Below are 24,296 nucleotides of genomic sequence, written 5' to 3' on the forward strand. Positions count from 1 at the left end.
ATGCTGAACATTACAGGTTGGTCTGGGGTGTGTCCCAAAGACCCTTGCTGTTGGTTCAAGAGATATATCTGACTCTCGGTGCTCTCCCAACCGTAGTTTGTCCACTTGGTGGATTCTCTGTGGCCCAAACGGGCTCCTTGCCCTGTTCCCAAACCCACCAGGTCCCTCTCTACCCACCTATCATCAGTGGAATCGCTTTACCACATAAGCAGACCCCAAGGCGATTTTGGTGGGGGGGCAGCCTTTATTCAAGGAAACGAAGAAAACACATGCAGGTTAGAACTGTATACATCATGAGCACTCCTAAATGTTCTCAGGCCCCCCCGCCCTCCTCCTTAAAAGGGCTAATGGAAGTGACTTGGGAATTGGAGATGATGGCTTCAGAACTGTCTGACCTCTTCAGATTGGGGCACTTCCAACAACTCTCCCAGTTAGGCTATGGAGCTCCCCGCCTTACTGGTCCCTGCTCCCCAGTCACGGCCCAAGCATCCGTCTGTCTGCTGCAGCTCTGAGCCCACCTGCAAGTCTATCTGTGATTGAGAGATCAAGCCCATTCCGATGGGTGAAGACTGTGACCTGGGGTAGGAAAGCCATCCTCGCTCTGCTCCCACCTGATCCTCCTGCTCCCAGCACACTCCAAGTGCCCTTTCACAGCTCTGCTTATGTCGGATTCGCCCAAGCACTGTGAGCAACTTGAGGGCATCTGAGTCCTCCCAGCCCCTGCCACGGTGCCTGGCACTTCGTAGGCACTCATTAAAGCCCACGGAAGTGACTAGTGAGTCCACCAGCCTGCCACTGCGTCTCCGAGGAATGCTGCATCCCCCCCTCTGTTCTCTAAGTCTGGCCCCTGCTGAGTACCCCCCCCACCCCCCCCTTCCTGAGTCCCAAAGGAGCTTGTGGTTCTATCCAGCCCGCCTTTTCTTTAAAGGTCTATTGAGATGTAAATCACATGCCATACAATTCACCCACCGAAAGTGACAATCCAGTGGTTTTTAGTCTAGTGGCAGAATTGTGCAACCGTCACCACAATCAGTTTTAGAGCATTTTCATCACCAGCCCGTCTTTTGGCAGCACCCACCCTCCTCAGCTTCCCAACACCCGCAGGTCTTCCTCAACTTAAAAAAAAAAAGAAAAGAAAAAAAAAAAGCTTCACTTGACCGTGCTCTGCACTCTGTGGCCATTGTGCAATATGTTTCCCTCTTTTCGTGACTAAACTTCTTGAATGAGGGTTCACACCCACTGCCTTAATTTTCTCAGATTCAAAAACATTAAAAAAAAAAAAAGCATCTACAGGGGCGCCTGGGTGGCTCAGTTGGTTGAGCGTCTGACTTCAGCTCAGGTCATGATCTCACCGTTTGTGAGTTCGAGCCCCTCGTTGGGCTTGCTGCTGTCAGCGTGGAGCCCACTTTGGATCCTCTGTACCCTCCGCCCCTCCCCTAATTGCACTCTCTCTCTCCAAAATTAAGTAAACATTAAAAAAAAAAGCATCTACAAAGCGCCATGCCAGAGGTTTTCATATATATCATCTCATTTAATCCTCATAAATACTGTGTGAGCAGGGAATTATCATCTCTATTTTAGAGGCAAGAAATCCAAGACAGAGAGAAAGCCACTTGACATGGTCAGGATTTGAACCCAGGTCTGCATACCATCCCTGCTGCAAATCCAGCTAACCTGCTGGCCTTCCCATTCATCATTTGGGCAAAGTGCTCCTTGAATCCCACCACCCCTCAGATGACTTTGCTGTGGCAACCAGACTATTGCCCTCCATGCTAGGCTTATTCTTTTCTCCAAACCTTTGTTCAAGCTCTGCCTTTCACCTGACATCCTTTTCCTTCCTCCTTTCAACACTGGAATATCTGAAAATCCTTTTTTAAAAGATCTGCCTCAGATGGATTTTCTCCACCAGAACTTCCTGTATCTTTGATCAAGCCTACTTTCTCTTGAGGGCTACAGCTTCTCTTGTTCCTCATCTAACAGCTTAGTCTTGTTACTGAAATTGTTGTGGGCGAAGTTCTAAATCTCCTAGGCTCTGGAACCACATTGGTAGCCTACAACCCGCACCTTGCTGTGTTGTGGAAGGAGCAGGTGCTCGGGAAGTGTTCTGGAAGAAAGGAAAGAAAGAAGGAAGGAAGGAAGGAAGACAGGATGGAAGGAAGAATGTGGGGGGTGATACAGTGGTAGTGATAGTGAGGATCCCAAGAGATATGGATACGAAGGTGTTTTCAATTGTGAAATGCATTTTAAGGGCAAAGTAAAACTGATGTCTAAGCAAGAAGCCTTATGTATGCTGTGTGCTCAACGATTACTGTTTGCATTAAGTTGAATGGCCGCCCTCCCCCTGCAACACCCCATTGTTAGAGATAATGGAAGTGGTATTTGTATCCTCTTCTGGATAAAGAGTCTCCAAAGCAGGGACTACATCTGTCCCTGATCACTTTCCTGGACTTAGCACAGGACCTGACACATGGCTGCCCTCCAAAAGTGTTGACCAAAAGAATGGATTTACCTGAATCCCCCAAGATGTGCTGTCCCAAAGGTGACTTGAGGATATATAGCAGCTCAGTGGCCTCATTCATTCAAGAAATATTAAGCACCTACTATGCACCAGTCATAATTCTAGGTACTTGGGATGCAGCAGTGAACAAAACAGATTTGCCTGCCCACGTGGAGCTGAAATTCCAGTGGGCAAGAGACATCATAAAGAAGAAAACAAAAATAAGTAAATCATAGGGGCACCTGGGTGGCTCAGTCAGTTAAGCATCCAGCTCTTGATTTCAGCTCGGGTCATGATCTCAGCCCCACGTAGAGCTCTGCGCTGACAGCACAGAGCCTGCTTGGGATTCTCTCTCTCCCGCTCTCTGCCTCTCCTCTGCTTGTGTGTATGTGTGCTTTCTCTCTCTCTCTGTCTCTTTCTCTCTCTCTTTCTCTCAAAATAAATAAATGTTAGAAAAATTTTAAAAAGAAAAATAGGTAAATCATAGGTATATTTGAAACCCATAAGGGCTTTGGAAATCAAGTTGAACAGGATAAGGGAAGAAGATTGAGAGTATTGAGGGAGAGATAGTTACAGAAAAAAATGGCTTGGTCAGAGTAGACCTAATTGAGAGATGAGAGTTAGGATTGAAAACTGAGGGAGGTGAAGGAGTGAGTCACGTAGATATTTGGGAGAAGGGCATTCAAGGCAAGGAAAACAGCTGAAGAAAACGTCCTGAGGCAGGAGTGTATCCTGGAGTGTTTGAGGCCAGCAAGGCTGGAACAGAGGGCAGAGTTGGGCGGGGAGAGGGCAGAGGTCAGATGGTCTGGGTCCTGGAGGCCATTGTGAGACCCTGGCTTTTACTCTGAGTGGGAAGTAACACTGGAAGGTGTTGAGCAGAGGGATGGGTTGGCTTAAAAGGTCAACTCTAACTCTGGTTACTGTGTAGACAGTAGGGCCCAATGGCAGAAGAAGTGAGAGCTATAAGAGGGCATTGAAGTCGTCCGGTGAGAGCAGGGGGCAGGTGGTGCAAGCAGTGATTGGGAGTAGTGGGTTCTGAACATATTTTGAAGGTAGAGCCAACAAGGCTTTCAGATGTTTGGAGGTGAGATCTTGGGGACGTGTGTCAATGGAGGCTCCAAGATTTCTGGCCCTGGGAGTTGGAAGGATGGAGTTGCTATTAGCAGCAATGGGGAAGCTGTGAGTGAAGTACATCTAGAGGGAAAGATCAGGGGTTTGGTTTTGGACATGTTGAACTTGAGCAGTCTAGTGGGGACCTGGTGACACTGATGCATAGGCAGTTAATTATTCAGGCCTAGAATCCTTTGCTATGCGTGGACTTGAGTTTGCTCTTGAACACCTGTGCAGGGCTGCTGTTGGGCACAGAGGGTGCTGTTCCCATAGACTGAGACTGCACGGCATATGGGGTGGCCCTGTTTTCTTTTCTTTTCTTTTCTTTTTCACATTTTTAAGAGTTTATTTGTTTGTTATGAGAGAGAGAGAGGCAGAGAGAGAGACAGAGACAGAGACAGAGAGAAAGAGAGGGAGAGAGAGAATCCCAAGCAGGCTCCACACTATCAGCACAGAGCCCAACACGGGGCTCAAAGTCACGAACCATGAGATCATGACCTGAGCTGAAATCGAGAGTCGGACACTCAACTGACTGAGCCATGCAGGTGCCCTGGGTGGCCCTATTTCTAAGGCTCGGTTTCATTTTTGGCAAGATTTGTTCAATAATACTCATTTTGGGGGTTGTTGTGGGGAATTGAATGACACAGTAGCCGTGAAGCATTTAGCACAGTGCCTGGCACAAAAGAAGCACTTGAACGGTCGTGACGATATAACAAGGAACCAACGTGGATTGACTCCTGCAGGTCAATCTTCGGATGGGTGGAAGGGGTGTGGACCAGGAAGGGCTAGGAGAGAAAGGGCCAAGAATGAGGCTGGAGCAGGGTGGTGTGACTTCATCGTTCCAGGGGACTGGAGCTTGTGGGACAGCAGCAAGGGGAGCCGCTCTGGAACGGAGTATAGAGGGCACCTAACACCTAACGGAGTATAGAGACCAGCTCCTTGGGTTGGGACCGAGTGACCGTTCTCTGAGTGTCCCAGCCAGGATGATGAACGGCAGGCTGTCTGGTCACCTGGGGGCACTGCCCCTTTGCAGTAATACCCGTAGGAGCTGTTAACCAGTCCTTGGCTTTTGAAAGCACATGTGGTCTAAGGGGACAATCTAGGATTTCATTCAGGCCCGGCACATGGCCTGGTATATAGCAAGCCTTCAGTGAATGCTAGCATCCGTCCTTCCCTCCACATGTCCAAGAGGGCGGCTGAGAAATCCGTGTCCCAGAATGGCTGGGAAGATGGCACGCGAAAGCACATAGGGAGACATCTTTGCAGCAGTGATGACGTTTAACCTCTGGGATAATCGGGTCTCAGAGAGGTGTTCAGTAGCTTCCCCAAGGCCATGAGGGAGATTCGGGGGCAGTCTCCCTCGGGAAGGCATCTTCCACAAGTTTGGGAAGTGAGGAGGGCAGAGCTGAGCCGAGCGGAGGGGGAGTGAGACTCCATCTGGGGAGGGTGCGGCTTTCAGAGCGGGTCCAGGTGTGGGCTGGAGGCACTAGAGAGTGGGGAAGGTGGCTGGTGCAACTTCCGGCAGTTCTTAGGAGGGACTGAGTAAGCACTGAGTGTGGGCCGGGCCACGGAACCCGCCTGCCAGGGAGGTGCCGTCCATCCATTGCGCCGAGGAGGCTGCTCAGGCCTGGAGAGCATAAGGGCTTTGCTCAAGATCACGTAGACCGACAGCGATGCGGCCAGGATCGTGACCCAGCTCTGTTCAACCACAAAGGCTGCCTTCTGTCCACTACGCGGTCGTCGTGACCCCCAGGCAGCAGGGGAATGGACACTATCAGATGACCCTTTGGCCATCTCTTCCGGCAGAAACATTCTCTCGGTCTCTGCTCCCTGGTCTCTCTCCACACGCACCCCTGCCTCCTCCCTGTCTTCCCCTCCTCGTTACTCAACCCCTAGTAACCCTACCAGCTGTCCGCAGGGCCAGGGGAGGAGGAGACCAACTCTTCTGAGTGACTCACATGAACCCTCTACAGCCTGCCCACCTCCCTCCCACCCACCAACACAGCGGTGAGGACCCCCCTCCCCCACCCCGTCCTCTGCAAGCGTCCACAACTGAGGGGTACTTCCCAGAATTAGCCACCAGGAACAGCTGGAGAAGGGAGGGGGAAGTGAGAGAAGGGATGGAAGCTAACAGCTTCCAGATGTGCCAGGGCATGAGAGCCAAGGGAGCCTCCAGCCCCATGGTCTCCTGCCGTGGCTGGGAGGCTGGGATGGGCTGGGCCCCGCGACCAGGACTTCAGAATTGCCAAGGCAGCTGGGCAGATCCCCTACTCGAAAACTGCATGCAAATCCATGTGTGCAGAGTGAAGGAGACCTTCGTGTTGCACCTGCAGGGGCCTGTGGGAAAACCCCTGTAGCCCAGCTGCTTTCCGTGGTCTGCTTTTGTTTTTTTGTTTTCTGTTTTTAACATTCAACTATTGTTTTATTTATATTACTACACTTAAGCTGCCTGGAAGAGACAACCAAGCAGTTCTGCCCCATTTCAGGGAAAGTTGCCAATCAACACCAATTACGCGGGGACGAATAACTAGGATTGGTGACATCTTGGGTTCAGGACTGACAAGGAAGAATGCGCGCTGGGGCCACGGTTCATCTCCGACGGGACTGTGGCACCGTGGGCCGGCACAAGCCATGGCAACACCGAACCTTTAGCCCCCCGTCAAAAATTCAGACCTCTTCTCCGAGGCTAGCAAACCAAGTGACGTAACCGGGTTAAAAAAAAGTTTTAATTGTCTTCAAACATTTATTGTTGAGAGGTGGGGGGAGGGGCAGAGAGAGGGAGACAGGACCTGAAGCAGGCCTTGGTGCTGACGGCACAGAGCCTGATGAGGGGCTCGAACTCACTGTGAGATCATGACCTGAGCCGAAGTCAAGAGTCAGCCGTGTAACCGACGGAGTCACCCAGGTGCCCCAGAAGTTTTAAAATGAAGCCAAAATAAGGGTAAAATCATGCTCTTCTCACAGATTCCTTCCAAAACGTACATAAAACACACGTTTTCCCCAACAATATTAATAGTAACACTGTCCACCTTGGCCATCCCGCCAGGGGTGGAGGCACAGAGCACGGTGGCTTAGAGCTCAGGGCCCCCCGCTCAGCCGCTCTCCAGCTCCGACACTCAAGGTAAAGTGCCCAGCTCCCTTAGCCATGAAACGGTTTCTACTTCTTGAAGTTATTCTTAGGGCTAAATGTGATAATCTACGCAAAGCACTTAAACGCAGTGCCTGGCATGTGGTAAGTTAGTACCGTTTAGAGGACACCTTCCTTGTTTCAGAAGCTTTGTCATTTTATCCTTGCAACCTGGAAGTTACCTATGAGTACCCCCATTTTTATGAGAGGAAATCAAGGCTCAGAGAGGTAAATTATCTGTCCGGGGTCACACACGTGTTAAGTGGCAGGGCTTTGACATAAAGCCAGGCCAGTTAGACCTTAAAACCTGGGCTCAGGATCCTGTGTCCCTCCCTGTGTTTCTCTACTATTAAAAAGAGAAAGAGAGAGAGCACGTGAGCAGAGGAGGGGCACAGAGAGAGGGAGGAAGTGAGAATCCCAAGCAGGCTCTGAGCTGTCAGTGCAGAGCCTGACGCGGGGCTTGAACGCACAAACACAAACCGTGAGATCATCACCTGAGCCGAAATCAAGAGTCGGGGGCTTAACCGACTGAGCCACCCAGGCGCCCCTCTTTACTATTTTTCCATCAGTGGTAAAAAGCTGTAGGACCTGCTGAGGACTGGGAGGCAATTCAGATAAGCGGAGGACATAATCTCCGCTTATCTGAAGAGAAGACTGATTCAGAAAAACTGGCAACAGTTTGGGGGTACAGAGGGGGCCCCGGAAGGAAAAGGCAGGTGCCCTAGAACAGGGTACTAAGAACAGGAGATTTCAGAACCGTGGAAGGGGCAGAGGACAGGGTATCCAGAGGCTGGAAGGAGTCCAGACTGTCCCGGGGTGGCCTCAAAGAGTACCCAGAGCCCCCCTGAGCAAAGTGCCAGGGTCCGCTGACTGATCTTCCTCTCAGTGTGTGTTTCTAGCATTGCCAGTGGCTGCTCCTTTTCTGCACGTCTTCCCCTTGGCTGGGGCGGGGTAGTGGAGGGTCTCCAGAATTCCCCTTTGTCATATGGGGAGTACAGGAGAGCAGGGAGGAGGAAAACCAAGAGTGAGGGGGGCTGGAGCTGGCCAGCACGGAGGCCTGCGATTGGCCCAGCTTCCAGGGCCTGGGCCTGAGGAGGGAGCTGCCTGCCCCCCACCATTCCCTCCCCCTGCCCCCCAGGGCTCCTTGGCTGCAGAGCCTGCCAGCTGGGCCCCCGCCAAGCCAAACAGCTGCCAGGGGGAGAGGAAGAAGCATTTCCGAGCAGAGAGGCCCCTGTGGACTCCGACTCAAGCCTAGAATCCCCCTTTATCATGGCCAAGTGAAAAAGAGAATCTGTACACATGCATACAGACATGCACGCATGGCACCAGGGAGCCCGGGGCACAGGGTCTGAGGACCTGGGATGCTATGGGGGTCGGGGTGGCATAGGGGTGTCCAGGATCAGGCTTGGGGAGGGATAGAGGGCCGGGGGCCGTGACTGTGCCATGTGGCGGGGGGGGGGTGGTTGGGGAATTAGGTTCGGCTCACTCAGAGGTTGAGGAGGGGGTGTAGCGGGTTGAATAGTCCCCCCCCCCAAATTTATATCCACCTGAAACCCCTGAGTGTGATCTTAGTTGGAACTAGGGTCTTTGCAGGTGTAATTAAGGTAAGGATTGAGACGAGATCGTGCTGGATCAGGGTGGGCCCTAAATCTCGTGAAAGAATCCTTGTAAGAAACAGGAAAGAACATACAGAAACCCAAGGGAGAAGGCCATGTGAAGAAGATCCGCATGAAGACAGAAGCCGAGGCTGGAGCTCCAAGCCAGGGTACGCCTTGCTCGGAAGCTGGACAAGACGAGGGAGGATTCTCCCCTCGGGCGCCTGGAGGGAGCACGACCCTGCTGAAACCTTGGTTGCAGACTTCTGGCTTCCAGAACTACAAGAGAATACTTTTCTGTTGCCACCGGGTTTGTGGCAGTTTGCTACAGCGCCTCCAGAAAACTGGTATAAGGAGGCATGTGGGAACAGGGCCTGGAAAATAGAATGAAAAAGATTTATTATTTATTGTGCTACTATTCTGTGCCAGGCACTTTTAGAGATACTTATCTCAGTTCTTACAATGATCCTGCCAGTAAGAATTATGATTCCCATTCTTTGGTGAAGTTCAGGCCCAAGTTTGTTTTCTAATAGTTGGGATTCCAGTATTGCATCCTCTGTCTCCCAAGCCTGGCCTCTTCCCACTTTCTCTCCAGGGGAGCTCTGGGGGCTTCTAGGTCAGATGATATGTGCTTCAGGTTGGGGTGGCGGGGAGGGTCTCTAGAGGTCCAGGAGGGGGAACATATTAGGCCTCACTGCAGAACGGGGCCAGGGGTCATTACCCCATTGTTCCGGGGGCCTTCTGTGACCGGATCGTCTTACTCACCCCTGTTCCTGTAGCCCTCAGGGACCCTTGTGATGGTCTGTTCACGTCCCTAAGCCTCAGGGAGGGGAGGGACACACCCCTACTTGCCGAATTCTCACCGCTCCAACCAGCCGCACTGCCTCCACTGCCATCACCATCACCAGCCCCACTGTCACCAACAATCCTCCCCCACCGTAATCGCTGGTACCATGACCACCATCAGTGCCACTGAAACTGCTGGAGCCACTGTCAGAGCCGCACTGCCACGTCCCGGGAGCCACCCCCATCCCTTCTGCTCGACCCCTGCCACCGCTGCCTTGGCTTCGGGAGACAACGGAGAGGCCAGAGGTGGGCCAGGGGACTCAGGGGGGCTGTCCTGTGATGGGGCAGCTGAGCGGGATTTAGCAGGGGAGAAGTCAGAGTCAGGATGGGTCTGGCTGACAGACGCCATCAGGGGTAGAAGACTGCTCTGAGTTCAGCCTTGTTGAGAGAGGAGGTGAGCCTGCCTGGCCGGAGTAAACACTTAGTGGGACAGGCTGTCTTCACAGGCGTGGGTTCAGCGGGTGGAGGTTGCTTGAGTGACATATTCAGGCCCTGCCTGGCTCGTGCTGGTCTCTGGGGATGTGGATTTTGGCGGGGCCCTGGCTCCTGGCCATCAGCCTGGCCTGGCCGTGGCAGTGAGGTCATGCGAGTGGTTGTACTGGGAGCACTGGGGAGTGGGGACAGGAGGAAGGGGCCCGCCCTGGCTGGGAGAGGAAGGAGGCCTCTCTCCCCAGGCTGACTCTACCCAAAATGATGAAGTAAGCACATTTTGATGCTCCATCCCCCCCCCCCCCCCCCGACTCCCCTCCCCTCTGCCTGCCTGGCTCCTCATAAGCTCTGCAGTGTTGTGGGCTCTGAGTTACTCTCTCCCAGAGATACCTGGCTATTCAGTTCAGCCACCTGAGGGAGTGCAGGGACCAGACAGCTCTGATATGGGGGCAGAGAGAGAATTGACTATGGGAGACAGGTGTCTCATTTCTCTACTCAGGTGCGCAACCCCTCCTTCTACCTTAAGCCAAGTGTGGGTACGCGCGGGCGCACGTGCGTGTGCGTGAATGCTCACGTGTGTGATGAGGGTGTGGCAGAATTTCCAGAAGCTCAAGCCACAGCTGCTTCCCTTGCCCCTTCCCTGTATGCCCAGCCACCTCCACCACCTTTAAGGATGGGACTGGATGGCTCTGGGAACAGCCTCTCTCAATCCTTCCAAACCCTTGAGCTACCCAAATGCCAAGCTAATCCCACCCTCTAGGATCGTACTTGAGAACTTCGGGAAGTGAGGAACAATGCTATCGTGGGATGTGTTTATCTCTGCATCAGGCGTGAAAGCCCGGCAGACAGGCTGGCGACTGGAGGGGGGCTGAGGGGCCACTGAGTCCCAGAGACTGGAGGTCTCGGTCAGTAAGCACTGGGGAGGGGCCTCGGCTTGCCCCGGACCCTGAGAAATGGGTGTGGCCGAGCCACCTCCCACTCGCCACTGCAAATCACTCCTCAGGGGAAGGCCTTTTGCTAAGTCAGGAAAGACTTTGGCAGGTCACGAGGACCTTTTGATGACCACACAATAGCGACAGCAGGTGTTTATTGGGCACTTACTATATAGCAGTGCCATTCCAAGGGCATAGCAACTCATTTAATCCCCACCCACCCCCCGCCCCGGTATCTCTGTAAGATTAATACCATTAGTGTTATCTATATTTTACAGTTGAGGAAACTGAGGCACAGATATGTTCTGATGTTTGCTGAAGGTTATAGTGTTGATGAGAAGTGAGCCTAGGATTTGGCTCATTCCATCTGAACTCCAGAGCTCATGCTCTTCTCTGCTCCATGTTGGGGTGGGGGTAGATGTCCTGTGAAGTCCTGAGTCCCTACTCTAAACCTGCAGACCCCTGCCTCTTCCCCAGTGTCCCACCTGGTGTGGCAAACAGCACAGAATTGGGAGCCAGGAGCCTTGGGGTCTTGTACCTCTAGCATGCTATGTGGCTGTGGGCCAGTCCTTGTTCTCTGGCCTCAGTTTCCTTATCTGCCCTGTGCGGGCCTTGCACTGAACCTGCTGCTTCCTGAAGGACCTTGCAGGTGCCACCTAGAATTGTGCCCCCCTAGCTTGGAACTCCTGTTTGTCGGGCCTCCCTGGGATCATCCTGGCCCCCTGGGAACAGCTGGGAGTTGAGGAGAAGACAATGGCCTGAAAGACCTATGTGTCTGGACAGCTCTTGTGTGTCCCTGTGGTGGCTGCCTCTTTAATTCTTTTCTATCAAGAGGAGCAGCAGTGTCACAGATCAGAGACATTGGCCAAATTTGCTCACTTACCCAGACCCCCATCTGGGTGTGCGGTGGGGGCAGGAAGAGGGTCTGCTGGCATCTGATTCCCACCAGCCTCCTCTGACTGTGCTCACCTCCACAAAGGCAGTGGTAGGGATAGGGTCAGACCCTTGGTGTTCCTCAGAACACCCAGTGGGCAGCATCTCAAATTATCCTCCTTGCGCACTAAGCCCTTTCTTCCCCTCCAAACCACACCCTGGAGAGCCTTTCTATTTATCCAGTAGATTTGCTAAGTGCCCACTATGTGCCAGGTGCCACACCAGGCACAAGAAGGTAAAGCTTGGGGATAAAGCTTGATTCCTGCCCTGAGGAGCCCAAACCAGTCCCTCATTCCTTACTCTCCATACGTTATCACTTAGCCACACCCTCATGCCTTTGGAGGATCCCTAAAGGTAGGGGACAGAGGTGGAGAGAGGGATTCTCTGGGGTCTGGAGATCAGAGTAGATCTGGGGGCACCAGAGCAAGAAGCAAGAGTGGGATCTGGAGACAGTAGGCCCCACAACAGATGCACCTGGCCCTGGAACCCTTTTGACATCTGCCTGGGCCAGTGTTTGAGTGGGAGGAGGATGGTGGGTGCCATCTTCCTCCTTGCTAGAGACTTCTAGCAAGACAGTAGCCTGTTTGCTGAGCTGGAATCCTGAGACCTGTTAGGGCCAACTTGGCTGTGGTGAGTAGATGATCCCAGAACTTTAAGGGAAAGAGCCTCTCTGGGTCTGTGTGATTGGGGAAGACTTCTCTGAGGAAATTATATTGAAATGACATTTCAGCTGAGACTTATAGGATGAGAATAGTGTGTTAGGGTCAGGTTCAGCCATGAGTGACAGAAAAATTCCACAAATAATGGTGGTGTAAACAAGATACAAGTTTAGTTTTCTCTGACATAAATGAAACTCAGAGCTAGGTCATTCAGGGCTGGTAGGGCATCCCCATAACCATCGAGGATCCAGCCTTCTATCTAATGATGTCATGCTACCATTGTCAAATACACAGCTTCCATCTCATGGTCCTAAATGGCTGCTGAACTCCAACAATTATGCCCACAGTCCAGTCAGTGGGAAGGAGAAAAGAAGAGGGAGAAGGGCATGCCCTTCCTTTAAGGACACATCTTTGTCGGTAGCACACATCATTTCTACTTATATACCACTGTGTAGAGGTTGCTGTATACTTAGCTACAAAGGAGCCTTGGGAATTTGTCTTTATTCTGGGCAGCATGGATCTAGCTACAGATCAGCAGTTTTATTTCTAAAGAAGAAGAGGAGGTGATGGATAGAAGTCTATGCCACAAGGAATTAGCTGGGTGAAAGCTGGGGTTGATAAAGACGAGAGTGTCAAGATAGAGGGATTGCCATGTTTGAAGCCCCTTAAGCAGGTAGGGCCTTGAGAATGACTCCTTGACTCCCTGTTTCTAGTGTGATCAGCTGAGTGATTGGTGACTGCATCTATTGAGCTAAGGGACCTTGCAGAAGGAGCAGGTTTGGTGATCGGGACAAGTTCAGTATTGGACCCATTGAGTTGAAGGGCCTGTGAGCCATCCATGTAGGGAAGCTCATGGATACAGGGTCTGGGCTCAGGAGACAGGTCTATATTGGGAATTGTAGTGGCATTGTCAGTGGCAACTTCATCCATTATGGGAGGGAATGAGAAGGCCCAGGGAGCAGTGTAGAGAAAACACCTAGGGCACGGCCCCAAGAACCCAAGGAAGATGTTCACCCTCATTTTGTGGCCTCCTGGTCTCTGGTTCCCTTTGGAAGCATTATCTTTCCACCATTTTGTGGTATGATATATCAGATGATTTGCTTTCCCATTCCATAGTTTGGAAGGATCCCTAGAGACATGTACCACCAGGCCCTCCCTCTCACCTCCATGGGATGGTCCAGAGTCTAGGCGGCCATGTGACCTAAGCTCAGCTGGACAGATTCTCTCTCGGGACTGGGCATCGTGAGCACCTGACGCTAGCATGGAAGAGGCCTTTGGAGTTCAGCCAAGTAATTTCTGTTCCATTTCCAAGCGAGGTATTCTAGCCTTCTAGTTCATTCCCTAGCTAGTTCCTCAATATTTTTCCGATTAATTCTTTTTTTTTCCCCTAATTTTTGGCTTATAAATGCCAGGGTTGGTTTCTGTTACTTGCAAATGAAGAGAAGCCAGCAAAAGGAAAATGAACCGAACAGGACTTCAGAGGGGCCCGAGAGAAACTAAGAGAGTGAGGTTTCACAAAAATAAGCAAAACAGTATATCTCAAAGGAAGGAGTAGCCAGCGGTGTCAATTTTTATTTAAAAAATGTCCAGTATGTCTAAATAAGCATAGCAGGAAAAGGCAAGAAGGAGACACAGTTGTTAATAATGATTAAGAATGGTGGGGAGGCTTTGCTAGATCTCCGTTTCAAAGGAAGGAACCCAACTCATACTTGCTTAAGACAAGAACAACACAAAAGTAATTTATTGGCTCATGATCACTGAAAAGTCCAGGGGTGGACCTGTCTTTGGCACAGTTCGAACAATGTCATCAGGTCTGCTCTCCTGTGTCAGCTCCCTCCTCAGGCATCACCTCCTTAGGCAGCACTCCTGGCAGATCCTGCCAGACAGGCACCCACTAGTAATTCCAGAGCAGAAAACTGGTGACTCCAGTGAACTCCGGGGATTAGCCCTGTTGGCCTCGTTTGGGTCATCTGTCCTTCTTGAGCCAATCACTGAAGCCAAGATATTTTGGTGCTTGAGTGGCCAGGCCTGAATCACACGGCTCCCCCTGGAGATGGTTGGGCGGGGGGAGGGATCTTCATCTAAGCCCCTTTTACTGAGGTCCTCGGTGTTGCCCAAAAATAAATCTAGACACAATCATCGGAAGAAGGGATGGGTCCTGGGCTTGGCAACCAAATTGGCAGTCTAATTTACCAGGGGGAAGGTTACAGATGGCCAGGTTTGGGTCACAGAGTCATACCTGAGGGCATGGGGCAAGGCTACTGAGGCATACTTCCTCAAGGCAGTGAGTACTAGGCAGAGACTTGCATGAGCAGGTAGTTTCGGTGGGGGGCAAATGTAAGGACAGTAAAAGAGTGTAGTTGTTAAGCGGATGGACTCCAACGTCAGAAACTCCACTTGAGTCCACCTGGATTTGCCATTTACCCTTTTACTTCTGAGTCTCAGTTTCTGATCTGAAAATTGGGTTCATACAGGAATAGTGCCTACTTCTTAAAATTCTTATGAGAATTAAAGGGAATAATCTACCTCAAGGGTTTAGCCGTGTTCTTAGAAGATAGTAAGTGTTCAGTGAATGTTTGCTATTAAAAAAAATTTTTTAAGTAATCTCTACACCCACTGTGAGTCTCAAACCCACAACCCCAAGATCGAGAGCCACCTCCTCCACTGACTGGGCCAGATGGGTGCCCCAGAATATTTGCTGTTATTACAGTGGCCCTGGGTTTTTTTTTCACGCCCTCGGTAGGGGAGCAGGCAGTCTTCAGAGCCCCCCATTCCTCACCCCATCTGAGTTCCCCAGTTCAGACCTCAGAACTCACTAGTGGGCTCTATCAAAGTCCAGCCATATTCCAAACCCAGGGATGGGGAAAAGAGTGGGGGCCTGGTGGGAGGGTGTGGTCAGGGTGGATCACAGTAGGGCTGGGTCGAGGCTAGTGAGAAGATGCTGGAAGGCCAGGGACTGGAGAGGAGGGTGAGAGAGGCCAGGAGGGTGAGGACTAAGGGGAGGGGTGATTTTGGGCAGAGCCAGCAGGGGTCACTGCAGATCTAAATAACTTCAGGGAGGCTGCAGGCCACCCAAGGGCCCTCTCACACTACTACCTGCCTCAGTAACTGTCATCGCCGGGATGTGGGGCTCAGGCCAGTTTTGGGCAGTGGGTTTGGGGTTTGGCTCATGCAGTTGGAGGTGGTTGCCGAGGATGGCTGCCTTCAGTGCCCTCTAGGGCTTGAGCTGTCTCTCTTTGATGGAGGCCCTTATGTTGGGTGTGTGCCTGAATTTCCCCCTCGTTGGACCCTGAGTTCTGGCCGTACCTTGCAAGTGTCTCTTGAGATGCTTCCCTATAAAGAGCTCTGAGACCAAACGAGTTTCCTTGTCTCATTCCTCCCCTCAGAGGGCCGTTGCCCAGATTAGCGTGTTGGAGGCTCAGAGGAGTCCTGCAGGCAAAAAAACCTGTCAGGTTTTGTTTGGCCCTGGTTTCCTGGGCTTATGGGAATGCTTTCACAACATGCTTAGGGAAATACTGATTTAAGGGATCGTCCTGGGCAGAGGGAGCATGCCCTAGGAGGTGAGTGTGTCCAGCCCCTCCCCTCCCCCACCTTTTGTTGTAAAGTAATGTGTAACACATGCTTGTTGTGGAGAAAAGGAAAAAACCAAAAGTGCAAAGAGGAAAATTGCTTACCCCAGCTGTTGCTCCTTAGAGCTACCTCAGAAAGCTCTGGCCACTGTCCTCCCTCTTTCTAGGGAGCAGGAGGTGACCGTGGGGTTTCCCCTCGAGGTACACCCACTGGTGGTGTACTTCTGGGCTTCTCCCCAGCAGAAGAGAGCCCTGTTTAGGGGTTGTCTTATCCAATCCTCTGTCTCCATGCTGTGCAATTCTTGCCTCCCTTTCTTGCGGACATCCCTAGGGGGACAGAGGATGTTGGTGGTGGTTTAGCGGGTGTTGAGTGGCATGGAGGAGAAGTGGGTACCCAGATCATCAGGGTAGAAGGAGATCTTCCTTTCTAGGTGGGGGAACAGGCCCTGAGAGGGGACGTGGCTTACTGGGGTTTCACAACGAGCCAGCAGTAGAGCCGGCAGAATCCTGGGTCCTGGCCAGGTGCCCTCCGCACCTCTCCTCCAGCTCTTGAAGCCAGCAGGCTGTAGAGAGGGGCCTGTGCCCTCCGAGCAAGGCTGCAGTTTCCTCTGTGGGACCGTCAGGCCACCCGGGCTGTGTGGGTGCTGGGTACGCGCACTACGGTTGTGTAACAAGCTCTGGGGTGTGTGCACGCGCTTAGAAACCTGATGCAACAGGGAAGTTGCGGTCCCGTGAGCTGGGGTGTGGGCGCTTGGCTGGGGCCCAAACCACAAGGAGTATTTGGCTTGTAGCTGTGGAGGCCAGGCACGGGGGTCGCAGAGTTGTCTACGTCAGGGCTTGTCCATTCCTGGGTGCCCACATCCTGGTCCCCGTGGGCACAGGGCTTGAAATGGGGCTGCCTGGCCGGCTGATGCTGGAGGAGGGTGTTGGTGCAGAGAGGGGGGCTCGTCCCATCCTCATCCTGTTTGCCTAGATGCCTATTGTGATGGGGGTGGGGGCAAGTGGCCTCCTCTCTGTGGTTCCGTCTGTTTCATCTTTTCCCGGTTGGAAAACTGACCCCTCCCCCCCCCCCCTTTCCTGGAGCCCTCACCTCAGTTCCAGTTCATTCTGGACAGCAATATCTGTCTTTCACTCCTTCTACCTTCCTGAACCCCCAAACCCCCGAACCGTGGTCTTTCCTGCATATTCCCCCGTTGAGGAGAAGCAGAATGGGGGAGGAGAAAAAGCAGCCGTATTGCAGCCAGGCTAGATTCCAACTGCCCACTGCTGTTTCCGAACAGAATGAGTGAGAAGGATCCTTGTTCTTCCTCAGCCTCCATGTGCTCGTCTGAGAGATGGGGCCATGAGGCTTCTGCCACAGAGCTGTTGGAAGGGACGCTAGGATATCTAGGAAGGGGTCTTACGAATGAGCGTTGCCCTTTCATTCAATCCCACATGGATTGAGCATCTGGGCACCCTCACTTACAGCATCTTCAGCATCAGATGGGGCAACGGGCACTTTAAAAGGGCCAGGGGGCCTAGAAGGGGATGAACAGGAAAAGCAGGCACTGTCCTGCCTGCCCTGTGCCTGGCGAGGATCTCAGCGGCCACCTGGGAGCCCTCCCTCCACTCTTGTCCTTGAGGGAGGTGAGGTATGTTTGTTTTTTCTGTCCCGTTCCACCCGCTCCAGTCTCTCAGAGAGGCAGCATTCTTTAGGGTAGCCGGTGGGTTGCAGGGCCAGGGAAGGGGAAGAAGGGCATCTGTGTCCAGTGTCCTCACCTCTCTCCCTGGCCAGGCTGCACAGGCCCCCTGTGGGGCTCCTCCTCAGCGCCCCCAGAATGCCTTGTGTCTGTATCACTTTATCCTGCACCAACTCCCTCGTGGTTGATAATCTGTTTATGCATCTATTTAAAAGTAATGATAGGGGGGCGCCTGGGTGGCGCAGTCGGTTAAGCGTCCGACTTCAGCCAGGTCACGATCTCGCACTTTGTGAGTTCGAGCCCCGCGTCAGGCTCTGGGCTGATGGCTCCGAGCCTGGAGCCTGCTTCCGATTCTGTGTCTCCCTCTCTCTCTGCCCCTCCCCCGTTCATGCTCTGTCTCTCTCGGTCCCAAAAATAAATAAAAAACGTTGAAAAAAAAATTAAAAAAAAAAAAATAAAAGTAATGATAGGGGCGCCTGTCTGTGGCTCAGTCGGTTGAGCGTCTGATTTCGGCACAGGTCGTGATCTCGCGGTTTGTGAGTCCAAGCCCCACGTGGAGCTCGCTGCTGTCAGCGAGGAGCTTGCTTCGGATCCTCTGTCCCCCTCTCTCTGCTCCTCCCCTGCTTGCACTGTCTCAAAAATAAATAGACATTTAAAATAAAAGTAATAATAGCATACAGTGTTTGCTGGGTGCTAGGCTCCGCATATATTAACTCATTTCCTCCTCCCAGCAGAGGTATGTACAAACACTATCTGTGAGGAAGCTGATGCTCAGAGAAGCGTGTCCTGCTCAGATTCAAATAACCTGTGCTGTCTAATTTCAATCACTATCGTATCACCCTGTTTTATTTTCTTCAGAACCTTGATCATAGATAGTTGTCTTGTGTTCATGTGTTTGCTTACTCGTTGTTCGTCTCTCTGTCTACACAGCAAGCTCCATGAGGCCAGGGACTTTGTCTTTCTTATTCACATTCCAGAGTCTGTCCTGGTGCCTGGTGGATGGTAGATACTCAGTAAATATTTGCGGGGAGAACGAGGTGCTGAGCCACTCAGTGGAGACTCCTTGAGGGTATGTTCCGTGGTTCACTCTGTTACTCCCGTGCTGCCCAGCACAGGCCCTGGTCTAGCATGGTGCCCGGGAAGCAGTTTGCTAAATGAGTCAAAGAATGTAAAAGGGTCCAGAGAATTCAGTTGTTGCTGGTGTCCCCTTCAGACTCTAGGAACTAGTGAGAGATGTTCAGCCACAGGAAATATGGGGGAAGAATTTATCCTTCTTGGGTCTCTGTTTTGGTTTCCCTGTGTGATTTTGTGTGTGGGCACAGAGTGGGTACAGGGGGGCAAAGTATGAGTAGGAGATTGGAAACATAACAACCGCTGGGAAAAGATCTAATTGCTTCGTGTCCAAAGGCAGGAGATATAAACAGAGCGTATGTGTGTGGCCCAGAGGAGGCTCGTCGTCGTAAGTGATGAACACACGAGTGAGTGAGTAAGGGAGTGAGTTGAGCCAACTACATAGTGAACTCCTCGAAGACAGGCTCATTTTCTTGGTGACCTTAGCCCCCAAGCATAGACCCACATCAGGGCTTGATATGTGTTTGCTGAATGAATGAATGAATGAATGAATGAACAAGTTGGTACCAAGATGTATGGAAATGATTAGAAAAGATGGGTCTTGCAAAGAGCCTTAAAGCCCTAACGAACTAGACCAAGGATGCAAATTCTAGCCTCTGTGTCTTTTCCACAGGAGTTAGGGTCTGAGAAGTAAGGAAGGTGCAATGCCAGGAGCATGGCTTCCGCTTATTCGTTCTTTCCAGGTGATCTATCTGGGGTAGTGTGTAGATACTAATACAAAAAAATGACTGAATGTTTACTGAGCACTAACTATGTGCCAGGCTCTAAGCTCTTTACATGCGTTAAGTAGCTTAATCCTTTCAGCAACACATGAAGTAAGTTGCATTATTTTCTCCATTTTATAGAAGAGGAAACTGAGGCACAAGAGAGGTTATGTAAATTGCACAAGGTCATCTGACTAAAAAGTGTCACATGGTCATTGCTCAGGCTCTGCTGGGAAAAGCAGTGGCTGCCCATCCGTGTGGCCAGTAAATGATGTTCTCTGCGTCTTGCTTTGGCTGTGTCACCTTTCCAGGCCTCAGTTTCTTCATCTGTAGAATGGGAACACACATCGTGATGTGTTTGGAGACCGAAGTCAGAGGACTTTGCAAACTGTAAAGGGCTACGGGGCTCTTCTAATGGGATTTTCCACTTCCTCCTCCTGAGTCACCATTATCTTGATCATGATCATGATCAGGATCATCTTTACAACTGGTCTCCTGCCATTCATATGCCAGCAACCCTGGAGACAGATAAATCCACTTCCCATTCATAGATAATTACTGTCTGATTTGGCCTCCACTTCTCTCCCATTTTCATTTTTATTCTCTACTCTCTAAGCCTTGACTCAGTTCCCACCCCATCTTCTCTTTCCTCAATTATTACAACAGTCTCCCCAACGGGCCTCTCAACCTCTGGACTCTTTCTCACCTCTATTAACTAATTTGCTTAATATGTAAATCAAAACTTGTCACTCTCCTGCCCTCATGCCAAGAACTGACTAAACTTTTTTTTTTTTATGAAACATTAAGCCTTTGGTTATGTGGGCCCTGGAAACACTTCATTTCCAGGCCACCCGGTGCCCTCCAGCCATGCCATATGTTGACCGTTCCCGTAATAAAGCAGGATTTTCATCCCTATTTGCCTTTGCTTATGCTGTTCCCTCTGCCTGGCAGGTCTTTTCTGACTTTATCTCTACAGTGAATGCCCACTCATTCATTTTACCCTTCAGAACAAAAAAAGCATCATTGCCTTTTCTGATTATAAAAGTGATGCATGTTTATTGGAAATAAACAATATGGAATACATTTGGGAAAAAAAAGGAAGTGTTTCCTCTTTCCACAGTTCCAACAATTGGAGATAATCACTATTCAAGTACTATGAGTATAATCATGAGTTTTTTCTGTAGATAGATATGTCTTTAAATACATGTATATACACACATACTTACAAAAATGAGATCATTTGTGCTATTTGGTAAGCTACCAAAATGAAATATTTTGGATATCTTTTCCTGTGAATAAGCATTTTTACATAGTAATTTTTTTTTTCATAACTCGATTTCAGTTCAGATGTTTACTGTCTTGGAAGGATCTCTTGGCTCTCTCCTTCTCCTCCAGCCCCCACCCACAGGGTCCCTCCTGCAAGGACTCATCGCACCTTGTATCTCTTTCTTTGAAACCTTTCCCACTTGTAGGTCATCATTTGATATAAAAGGAAAATGCGTGAAACAATATTTATAAATCTGTGTTAATGGGCACACGACATATAAAGATATCATCTGTGACAATAATATAAAGGGGGAGAGATGGAGGTGTAAAGGAGCAGAGTATTTGTATATTGAAACTAAACTGGTATTTTTAAAATTTTTTTAATGTTTATTTTTGAGAGAGAGAGAGAAAGAGAGAGACAAGTGAGTGAGTGGGGGAGGTGCAGACAGAGAGGGAGACACAGAATCTGAAGCAGACTCCAGGCTCTGAGCTGTCAGCATAGAGCCCAATGTGGGGTTCGAACCCACGAAGCATGAGATCATGACCTGAGCCGAAGTCGGATGCTTAATTGACTGAACCATCCAGTGCCCCCTAAGCTGATATTATTAAAACCAAGTTGTTATAAATTTAAGATGTTAATTGTAATTCTAATGTAACCACTATGTAAATAATAAAAAATACACAAAAAAGGAAAAAGAAGGGTATCAAAATAGTATACTACAAAAAAATCAACCAAGTGGGAAAAAAAGGCAGTAATAAAGGACTTGGGGAAAAAAACATACAGAAAACAGCTAAATGGCAAAATTAAATCACTCTTTATCAGTATTCACAGTAAATACAGATGAATTAGACTCTCCTTTTTAAAAAAATGTTTTATTTTTGAGAGAGAGGGAGAGCACAAGTGGGGAGGGACAGACAGAGAGCTTGAATGTGGGAGGGGCAGAGAGAGAGGGAGACAGAGGATCCTGAGTGGGCTCTGCATTGCCAGCAATGAGCCCAATGCAGGGCTCAAACTCAGGAACCCATGAGTTCATGACCTGAGCTGAAGTCAAATGCTCAACCAATTGAACCATCAGGTGCCCCGAATTAAACTTTCTTATGAAAAGGTAGAGATTAGATTTGAAAAACCATACATTGTCTATAAGAAGTTCATTTTAGATACAAGGGCATGAAGAGATAGGAAGTAAAAGGATGGAAAAAGATATCCCATGCAAATAGTAGCCAAAAGAGAGTTGGAGTGGCTATAAATATTGTCATACAAAATAGACTGTCAGTCAAAAAACATTATAAGAGAGAGAGAAGGACATTATATATTAATAAAAGTTTCTTATCAGCAAGGGGATATAACATTTCTAAACCTCTATACACCTAAAAACAGACCCCCAAAATATATGAAGCAAAAATTGACACGATTGAAGGGAGAAATGGACAATTCTACAACAATAGGTGAAGACTTCAATACCCCACCTTCAATAGCAAGTAGAACAATTGGACAGAAAGTCAGTAAAGAAATAGTAGTGGTCTTGAACAACACTATGAACCAATTAGGCCCAACAGACATATATAGAACACTCCATCTGATAATAGCAGAATACACATTCGTCTCAAGTGCACATGGAACTATCTGTAGGATGGATCATATGTTAGCCACAAAACAAACCTTAACAAATTTTAAAAGATTGAAATCATGCAAAGTATCTCTTCTGATCACAATGAGATGAAACTAGAAACTAGTAACAGAAAGAAAATTGAAAAATCCACAAATATGTGGAAATCAAACAATACACTTTTGAACAACCAATGGGTCAAAGAAGAAATATCAACGAAAACTAGAAAATACATTGAGGGGCACCTGGGTGGCTCATCAGTTAAGCATCTGACTTGGGCTCAGGTCATGACTCATAGTGCATGAATTTGAGCTCTGTGTCAGGCTCTGTGCCTGTTTCAGATTCTGTGTCTCCCTTTCTCTTTGCCCCTCCCCTGTTTGTGTTCTCTCTCTCAAAAGTAAAGAAATAAAACAGTAAAAAAAAGAAAAACATTGAAATGAACAAAAATGAAAAGACAACATATCCAAACTTATGGGATTCAGAGAAAGCAGTGCTCAGAGAGAAATTTATAGTTGTAAATGCCTACATTAAAAAAAAAAGAAAGATCTCAAATCAATAATGTAAGTGTACACCTTAAGGAATTAGAAAAAGAAGAGCAAAGTAAACTTAAAGCTAATAGAGGAAGGAACTAATGAATATTAGAGTAGAGATAAGTGAAATAGAGAATAGAAAAGCGATATGGAAAATAAAACCAAAAACTAAACATCAACAAAATTGACACATGTTTAACTAGATTGACTAAGATAGAAGAGAGAACACTCAAATTACTAAAATCAGAAATGAAAGTGGGGACATTACTACTGACCTTACAGAAACATAAAGGATTATGAGAGAGTATGATGGGGGTGCCTGGCTGGCTCAGTTTGAGGAACATGCGGCTCTTGATCTTGGGGTCATGAATTCAAGCTCCATGTTGGGTGTAGAAATTATTTAAATAAATAACAACTTTTTAAGAGTTAAAAAAAGAGAGAATACTATGAACAGTTTTATGCCACAAATTGGATAACCTAGATGAAATGGACAAATTCCTAGAAACAAGTAAACATCCAAAATTGACTTAAACAGAAATAGACAGTATAACAATTAAAAAGGGTGAATCAATAACCAAACAACCCAACAAAGAAAAGTCCAGGACCTGATGGCTTTACTGGTGAAATCTACTAACCATGTAAAGGATTAACACCAATCCTTCTCAAACTCTTCTAAAATATTAAAGAGGAGGGAACATTTCCAACTTGTTCTATGAGGTCAGCATTACCCTGATACCAAAACCAGACAAAAACAATACAAAAAAAGAAAATTACAGGCCAATATTACTTATGCATATAGATGTAAAAATCCTAAACAAAATACTAGCAAACCAAATTCAGCAGCATATTCAAAGAATTATACATCTTAATTAACTGGGACTTACCCCTAAAATGCAAGGATGGCTCAATAAAAAAAAAAAAAAAATCGGTCAATGCAATACACCACATTAATAGAACAAAAGGAAAAAAGACACATGATCATCTCAATTAGTGCATAAAAATGCATTTGACAAAGATACAAACAAATTCATGATTAAAAACACTCAATGGGCTATCTGGGTGGCTCAGTCAGTTAAGCGTCCAACATCCAACTCTTTATTTTGGCTCAGGTCATGATCTCACAGTAGTGAGATCAAGCCCCTCATCAGGCTCTGTACTGGGTGTGGAGCATGCTTAAGATTCTCTCTCTCTCTCTCTCTCTCTCTCTCTCTGCCCTTCTCCCCTGCTTGATCACTTTCTCTGAATATACATACATACATACATACCTAAAATAAATGTAAAAAACACTCAATAAACTAGGAATAGAAGGAAAATTTCTCAACACAACAGAAGCCATATATGAAAACCACCCACCTAATGTCGTTCAATGGTGAAAGACAGAAAGCTTTTCCCCTGCAATCCAAAACAAAATGAAGATGCCTGCTTTTTGTTGCTTCTACACAGTAATGGAAATTCCAGCTAGAGTAATTAGGCAAGAAAAAGAAAGAAAAGACATTTAATTGGAATGGAAGAAATAAAATTATCTGTTTGCAGATGACTCTACCTTACTATATATAAAAATTACCTCAAAGGGTTCCTGGCTGGGTCAGTTGGTTAAACCTCCGACTGCGGCTTAGGTCATGATCTCATGGCTCTTGAGTTCAAGTCCTACTTTGGGCTCTGTGCTGACTGCTCAGAGCCTG

The sequence above is a fragment of the Panthera tigris genome, chromosome B2 (genome assembly GCF_018350195.1).
Source record: "Panthera tigris isolate Pti1 chromosome B2, P.tigris_Pti1_mat1.1, whole genome shotgun sequence".
Taxonomy (NCBI): Eukaryota; Metazoa; Chordata; class Mammalia; order Carnivora; family Felidae; genus Panthera; species Panthera tigris.